Genomic DNA, 9041 nt, shown 5'->3' on the forward strand with positions numbered 1-9041 from the left:
GTAATAATAATAAAAAAAAATCTGTGGAACACTTCTCAAATTTGCATGTGATCCTTGTGCAGAGGCCATGCTATTCTCTGTATTGCTTTAGTTTTAGTACATATGCTACTGAAGTGAGCACACAGTGTGTGATTAAAAAACACAACACTGAGCATGCAAGAAAAGTTGAACTATTTTTGATAACAAGAGTAAAGAGGGTGGAAAGTGCTTTTTAAGAGAGCTAAACAAATAGAGTGTAGTTGATCATAAGCACGCCAGAGTGTTGAGGAATGGAGTGTCCTGCTATTTGCAACTTACTCTGAATTGCACCAAAAATAGAATGGATTCATTGATGGATGGGATAGATGTGTGATAAGGGGATAGGGCAAATACAGACAAATGTTAACAATTGTAGAATCTTAGTGGTGAGTATATGAGTGCTTACTGTATAATTCATTCAATTGTTCTTTGTATTTGAAATTTTCACAATCTTCTTTTGGGGGAAATTTTTATTTGTATTGTGCAAGGTTTGCTGGGAAGGAGTGAGAGTCCTTTAGTGGATGGGGACCTGAAAGGCTGAGGGGACCCCTCCAGCAATTTAGAGGCCTCAGGGGGAAACTGCGGAGGGCTAACTGGCCTGGAATTAGGACGCTGGAGGCACATTTGTGCTGGGGTGGGACAGGAAAGAGTAAAAAAAAGGGTCAGAGGGACCAGGTATGATTTTCCCTGATGAACATGGATGCAAAAATTCTCAACAAGATACTCGCAAATCAAATCCAACAATACATTAAAAGAATTATTCACCATGATCAAGTGGGACTTATTCCTGGGCTGCAGGGGTGGTCCAATATCTGCGAATCGATCAACATGATACATCACATTAATAAAAGAAAAGATAAGAACCACATGACCCTCTTAATAGATGCAGAAAAGCATTTGACAAAATACAGCATCCTTTCTTGATAAAAACCCTTAAGAAAATAGCGATAGAAAGAACATACCTCAAGATCGTAGAAGCCATATATGAAAGACCCACAGCTATTATCATTCTCAATGCGGAAAAACTGAGAGCTTCCCCCTATGGTCAGGAACATGACAAGGATGTCCACTCTTACCACCATTAGCCTCAGCAATCAGATAACAAAAAGAAATAAAAGGCATCTAAATCTTCAAGGAAGAAGCCAAACTTTCACTCTTCGCAGATGGCATCATACTTGACGTGGAAAACCCAAAAGACTCCACCAAAAAACTGCTAGGACTAATACATGAATTCAGCAAAGTCACAGGATATAAAATCAACATACAGAAATCAGATGCATATCTATGTACCAATAACGAAGCAGCAGAAAGAGAAATCAAGGAATTGATACCACTTACAATTGCACCAAAAAACCATAGAATACCTAGGAATAAACCTAACCAAAGAGGTAAAATATCTGTACGCTGAAAACTATAGAACGCTTATGAAAGAAATTGAAGAAGACACAAAGAAATGGAAAAACATCCCATGCTCATAGATTGGAAGAACAAATATTTTTAAAAGGTCTATACTACCCAAAGCAATTTACACGTTCAAGTCAATCCCTATCAAAACAACACCAGCATTCTTCACAGAGCTAGAACAAACAATTCTAAAATTTGTATGGAACCAGAAAAGGCCCTGAATAGCCAAAGTAATGTAGAAGGAGAAAACCAAAGGTGGAGGCATCACAATGCCAGACTTCAAGCTGTGTTGCAAAGTTGTAAATAATAAGACAGTATGGTACTGTCACGAAAACAGACACATAGATCAGTGGAACGGAACAGAGAACCCAGAAATGACCCACAAACGTATGGCCAGCTAATCTTCGACAAAGCAGGAAAGGATATCCAATGGAATAAAGACAGTCTCTTCAGCAAATTGTGTTGGGAAAACTGGACAGCGACAAGCAGAAAAATGAACCTGGACCACTTTCTTCCACCGTACGCAAATATAAACCCAAATGGATGAAAGACCTAAGTGTCAGACAGAAAACCATCAAAATCCTAGAGGAGAAAGCAGGCAACGACTTCTTTTATCTTGGCCACAGTAATGTCTTACTAGACATGTCTCTGGAGGCAAGGGAAACAAAAGCAAAAATGAACTATTGGGACCTCATCAAGATAAGAAGCTTCTGCACTGCAAAGGAAACAATCAGCAAAATTAAAAGGCAACCGACAGAATGGGAGAAGACATTTACAAATGACATCTTGGATAAAGGGTTAGCATCCAAAATCTATAAAGAACTTACCAAACTCAACACTCATAAAACAAATAATCCAGTGAAGAAATGGGCAAAAGACATGAACATTTTTCCAAAGAAGACATCCAGATGGCTAACAGATGCATGAAAAGATCTCAACATCACTCATCATCAGGGAAATACAAATCAAAACCACAGGGAGACACCACCTCATACCTGTCAGAATGACTAAAATTAACAACTCAGGAAAGAAGAGATGTTGGTGAGGATGCGGAGAAAGAGGAGCCCTGTTTCATTGTTGGTGGGAATGCAAACTGGTGCAGCCACTCTGGAGAAAAGTATGGAGGTTCTTCAAAAAGTTAAAAATAGAACTAGCTTATAGGGGCGCCTGGGTGGCGCAGTCGGTTAAGCGTCCAACTTCAGCCAGGTCACGATCTCGCGGTCCGTGAGTTCGAGCCCCGCGTCAGGCTCTGGGCTGATGGCTCAGAGCCTGGAGCCTGTTTCTGATTCTGTGTCTCCCTCTCTCTCTGTCCCTCCCCCATTCATGCTCTGTCTCCCTCTGTCCCAAAAATAAATAAACGTTGAAAAAAAGAAAAATAGAACTAGCTTATGACCCAGCAATTGCACTACTAGGTTTTTATCCAAAGGATACAAAAATGCTGATTTGAAGGGGCACATGCACCCTAATGTTTATAGCAGCACTATCAACAATAGCCAAATTATGGAAAGAGTCAAATGTCCATTGACTGATGAATGGATAAAGAAGATATGGTGTATATATACAACGGAATAGTACTTGGCAATCAAAAAGAATGAAATCTTACCATTTGCAACAATGTGGATGGAACTAGAACGTATTATTCTAAGCATAGAAGTCCATCAGAGAAAGACATACATATGATTTCACTCCTATGTGGAATTTAAGAAACAAAACAGATGGCCATAGGGGAAGGGAAGGAAAAATAAGGTAAAAACAGGAAGGCAAACCATAAGAAAACCTTAAATACGGAAAACAAACTGAAGGTTGCTGGATCAGTGTTGGGTGGGGGGATGGGCTAAATGGGTGATGAGCCTGCAGGAGGGCACTTGTTGGGATGAGCCCCGGGTGTCATATGTAAGCCACGAATCACTAAATTCTACTCCTGAGACCATTATTACACTGTATGTTAACTAACTTGGATTTCAACAAAAATTAAAAATTAAAGAAAAGGGGGACCAGGTATGGAGAGTGGGAAAGAAGGAGGGTGATTACAATCCACCTTTGAATTTCCTTAGGTAAAGAGATTACATATATCGCTTACTGGTTTTCCTGTTGTCTTTGGCACTTAAAGGGAGAGCCAAGATAGCAATGTGAGCTCGTGAAACGCAGCCGGCCACTTGTGCAAGATTTCCAAATGGCATGATAGGACCAGGGCTCAGAGTTTGGCTCTCAGAATTGCAAATCCAGAGATTAAAACATCTGAGGGTCTCATGTGTGCCCAGATCCTGCTAGCCCACTGCTAGATTACTAACAAACCAGGAGCGCGAGACCTGGAACTGCCAAGCGGATCAGACGCTTGGGGCAGATGGTCACTGCATTTTCTCTCCCTTGGGCTTGAGCAACAAATATCTTCAGAAGCCTCCTTAAAGGGCAGAGCAACATGGCAAGGGGAATTAGTGGGACGGCGGCTTAGTGGCTGACGTTACTCAGGGTCGTTAGATGCATGCCTGCAAATCCAACTGGAATGTTTGCCTTGGTTGGAGTTAGCACACTCTCCCCTGGACAGGGCTGGAGACCCACACTTAATGTTATTTTGACCCTTGGTCTTCTCCGTTCCAGACACTACATTTCTTCTGTTAACAGATTTTCTCCTCACGTGACCCGATGGATTAGGTGTGGCATCTTAAGCCAATTATCCCATGGGTATTTTCCATGACTTCTTCTCCTCCTCCTCCTCCTTTTTTTAAAGAGTTTATTTATTTTTTGAGAAAGAGAGACAAGAGTATGAACGGGGAAGGAGTGGAGACACAGAGGGAGACACAGAATCTGGAGCAGCCTCCAGGCCTGAACTGTCAGCACAGAGCCTGACACGGGGCTGGAACTTGGGAACGTTGAGATCATGACCTAGGCCGAAGTCAGATACTTAGCTAACTGAGTCACCCAGGCGCCCCATCCATGACTTCCTAACCACACCTTTGCATGCCACCTGTAGCAAGAGTCAGGAAGTAACCCATGGTTGAGGGACTGGAGGTGCTTAGAAAGAAGAAAAGGTGATCATAGAGATAGATAGCCAGTAGAGTACCCAGACGATTTAATTCAGACCCTTTTCAGAGTTTATGGTCTCTACGAATTCTGTTTGGATTTTAATCCTGTGAGTTTTTCATGCCTCTCACCTGCCCTGGTCCCAGCTGGTACATGGAACCATTTTTGATGCTTTGGAAAGTGGCATTTTTCTGTGTATTCTATTCCTACAACGCATCTTTGGTTTGAGCAAAATCAAGTATCCACTTGTCACTAATGTTGAGTCTGATGGGATTTTCTCTTGCCATCTCAGCTGCAGCCCCTGACAGAGCAGACTTTACCTGACTGGCAGATAGAAAATTGTACATCACGATCTTGGCTAACCGAGGAGGTATCATAGGTGTTTGTCAAGACTCGTGTCAAAACATTTCACTGTGTATAATTAAAACACACACACACACACACACACACACACACAAAACCACACTACACCAATGTTGAGTCTAGTTGATGATATGCAGGCTGAACTGTTTAGGGGTAAAGTCTTCTGATGTTTGTAACATATTGTGAAATGCATCAGAAATAGGATGAATTTAGAGATCTTTGTTTTAGACAGCATAGAAACAGACGCAAAGCGTGTAGGCCGTGTGTTAATAGGGCATCATCACTTACTGATTAGTAAAAAGTAGTATTTATTAAATTTTTTCTAACTTCAGAAGAGCATGTGTATTGTTAAACAGCTGAAGATTGAGTAGCTTCATTTAAGTGTGGTTGTGAATGATGAGGTTGTGTTGTGTGGGAAGCTACCTTTCAGTCGTGGGCCTGAGATACTCGGGTACTGTGAGGGGCTTGTGGGACCCAAGGAATTTCACAAAAATCCCCTACCCCGTGGACAAGCAGAGCAAGACTGACTCCATTTTGTGCTACACCCACCATGTCATGTAGAACCCCCACCCTAGTCAAGCCGCTGAGCACACCCTTATTGGAAACTGGCTCATATAGGAATACGGAACCCCTAACCGCCATGGAATGTAAACCCCGCCTTTTGCCCGCCAAACTTGCACACCAATTCTTAAACCCCGCCTTTTGCCCTCCAAACTTGCGCGCCAATTCTGACCAGAGTGATAGGCTAGTTCAAACAGTTACTATAGGGTAAATTGTAATTCAATTGGCTACCTGCGTGTGGACTGACATGACTATGCAACTTTCTGTGTGTGTTACAATCTCATTGGCCACTGGCCCCTATAAAACTGCTACGCCTCTTAACCTAGGGGTCCAAGTCCCTGCTCCGCTGTGTCGGGTATACTTGGGCCCAAGCTCGAGCTTGCAAATAAACCCTCGTGCGTTTGCATCGGTATCGGCTCCTTGGTGGTCTCTTGGATTCGAAATTGGGGGCATTACAGGCTGGAAGAATGGGTAAGATTTTTTTTTTAATGTTTATTCTTTTTTTTTTGGTTGTTTATTTATTTATTTATTTATTTATTTATTTATTTTAATTTTTTTTTAATGTTTATTTATTTTTGAGACAGAGAGAGACAGAGCATGAATGGGGGAGGGTCAGAGAGAGGGAGACACAGAATCTGAAATGGGCTCCAGGTTCTGAACTGTCAGCACAGAGCCTGATGTGGGGCTCGAACTCACGGACTGCGAGATCATGACCTGAGCCGAAGTCGGCCGCTCAACCGACTGAGCCACCCAGGCGCCCCTATTTATTTTTGAGACAGAGAGAGAGAGAGATAGTGTGAGTGGGGGAGGGGGCAGAGAGAGAGAGAGAGAGAGAGAGAGAGACAGAATCTGAAATAGGCCCCAGGCTCCAAGATGTCAGCAAAGAGCCCCACGTGGGGTTTGAACTCACGAACCATGAGATCATGACCTGAGCCGAAGTTGGACGCTAACTGACTGAGCCACTCAGGCACCCCATGTTTAGTCATTTTTGAAAGAGAGAATGAGTAGGAAGGGGCAGAGAGAGAGAGAGAGGGAGACAGAGAATCCTAAGCAGGCTCCCAGCTATCAGTGTAAAGCCTGAGGCTCGAACTCATGAACTGTGAGATCATGACCCGAGCCAAGTTGGACGATCAACTGACTTAGGCACCCAGGTGCCCCAAGATGTTGTTGAATAACAAAAATTCAACTGAGTAAATTCTAAAGATCTAATCGGCTTGATTAATTGATTCATGAATTGATTCATCTAGCAAGTAGAGGGGAGCTCCAAAGGACTACAGAAAAGGAAATGTTTTTAAAGGTAGACAGGGAGCAGAATAAAGGAAGAATCCATTGTTTTAGTCAAGGTTGCCCTTCTAAAGGGAAGAGAAGGGGTCTCTCAGTGAATTTCCTACTGCTGCCCCAGAAATTCCTGTGTTGACTGGTTAAAGGTCACATTTCTGGGGGGTTGAAATTGCAGTTAAGGTAGTTAAGTCTTGGCTTACTGACTTGGGGCCTTAACCTAAGCGACACCATTTTGGGTTTGTGGTTTTCATGTTAACAATACACAGAGAGCATGTTGATGAGCCCCGCTTTGTTGCTCAGCTGTGGGTTTGACTTGCCCATACATCTCTGATCAAGCCCGCATATACCTTCTCCAAAGATTTTATGTTGAGGGTGGTTAGAGTAATTTTAATTCGGTGACTCGCCACCCCTGGTCCCATGGCTATCTTCCTGGTGTCCTTAAAACCCATGACTGCAGGTGCGGCTTCCTGACCAACTTGTTCCTCGGTGAGAGCAAACAGCGGTGAGTCAGGAGCAGAAGCAGGGCCTCCAAAGCTCCGTTGTAGCTGTGACCGTGTCTTCCCCAAAAAGGAACGTCCCGCTCTTGATTTCAGCTCAGGTTATGATCCCACGGCCCTGGGGTCGAGCCCTGCGTCGGGGTCTGTGCTGAGCACAGAGCCTGCTTAAGATTCTCTCCCTCTCTCCCTCTGCCCCTCTTCTCTGCTAGCGCTCTCTCATAAATAAATAAATAAATATGAGTTAATTAAAAAAAAAAAAAGAATCTATTCTCTTATCAGTGTTGACCAAGGCCAGGGGTGCTGTGTAGTGTGTTTTCTTTCCTTGAGAGAACCTGGAAGACAGAAATTCTGGAGGCTCCTGGCTAGCTCAGTTGGTAGAGCATGTGGCTCTTGATCCTGGGGTTGTGAGCTCAAGCCTTATGTTGGGGTTAAAATTTACTTTAAAAAAAATGGTATAGGGGCGCCTGGGTGGCTCAGTCAGTTAAGCGTCTGACTTCAGCTCAGGTCACGATCTCGCGGTCCCTGAGTTCAAGCCCCGCGTCGGGCTCTGGGCTGATGGCTCAGAGCCTGGAGCCTGCTTCCGATTCCGTGTCCCCCTTTCTCTCTGCCCCTCCCCCATTCATGCTCTGTCTCTCTCTCTCTGTCTCAAAAATAAATAAACGTTAAAATAAAATTATTAAAAAAATGGTATAGAAGTGCTTTCTGTAATGCTGTGAAAATATCTCCAAGAGTGAAAAGAACCGAGTGAGTGTATGCTGTTACTGTGCACAAAGGGATGGAGAGAAAACACACACATATTTGCTTGTACAGTTCTGGAAGGGGATACACAGGATGTAAGAGTGGCTTCTGTTGGGATGGAGTGGAGGTAGGACCTGACTGGATGGGGAAGCAGTGGGAGCGAGTCTTTCCTTGTACGCCTTTTTATAGTTTTGTTTTGTTTTGTTTATTTAGTTTTGAGACAGAGCGCGCGCGTGCCACACACACACACACACACACACACACACACACACACACTAGTGGGGGAGGGGCAGAGAGAGAGGGAGACCGAGGATCTGAAGTGGTCTCTGCTCTGACAGCAGAGAGCTGATGCGGGGCTCGAACTCCCAAGGCCATGAGATCATGGCCCGGGCTGAAGTCGGTCGCTTAAGTGACTGAGCCACCCAGGCACCCCACCTTTTATAGCTTTCGATTTTGCAACCTATGTACGTGAATAAATTAAATAAATAAAGTGTAAAAAGAGAGAATGTAGAATGACATGAGACAGTGCTCTCCAGTTCCTTGGAACACATGAAAATGGAAGACTTTAAGACTTTGGTATTTCCCAACTAATCATAATTTCAATCACAGAGGCTGGCACTACACCGTGACAGACCGACTCTGTGTCTTAACAAATGTCATGCATGTGGCTCTGCTGTTATTTTGACACTGATTTTATTTCTCTTCGCTTTTTTTTTTTTTAATTTTGTTTGTTTATTCTACAGGTATGTTGGTCATCACATCCTTCTCCCTTCACAAAGATGTTTGGGCAGGCTCCGGCCTTCATGGAGTTTGGGGGATGCAAAATAGTGTCTTTCAGAGCACACGCTACAGAAGCAGACATTATGTGATGTTTATGGTTCCTGGGAATCAAATCTGCCCACTTGTCAAGGGTATCTTATTTCCCTGTGGCTTCCTTCTTGTCGTCTGAGCTTTTAGGAATGGAGAGAGAGTCACTCTGGCTTTGGTCTAGAGACTTCTGATGAGAAGCCCTTCCGCAAAAAGTATTGAATGGATTAGAACACAGACTTCCATTATCCCTTCTGGAAATGGGGCCTCTGTCTGTAAGGATGTCTGGAGAATGGAAAGCTAAACACAGAATTACGAATCCTAACATTAATGCAATTTTCATTTGCTATC

At 43.5% G+C, this 9041-nt stretch overlaps 1 non-coding gene across 1 annotated transcript; it reads right to left on the bottom strand.

Moving 5' to 3' along the window:
• Window positions 1-17: 17 nt before the first annotated feature.
• LOC111560655 lies at window positions 18-121 on the bottom strand. The gene has a single exon (XR_002742656.1). It is a non-coding gene; the product is annotated as a U6 spliceosomal RNA (small nuclear RNA).
• Between the last annotated feature and the right edge of the window lie 8920 nt (window positions 122-9041).

The sequence above is a fragment of the Felis catus genome, chromosome B2 (assembly GCF_018350175.1).
Source record: "Felis catus isolate Fca126 chromosome B2, F.catus_Fca126_mat1.0, whole genome shotgun sequence".
In the NCBI taxonomy this organism is placed as follows: Eukaryota; Metazoa; Chordata; class Mammalia; order Carnivora; family Felidae; genus Felis; species Felis catus.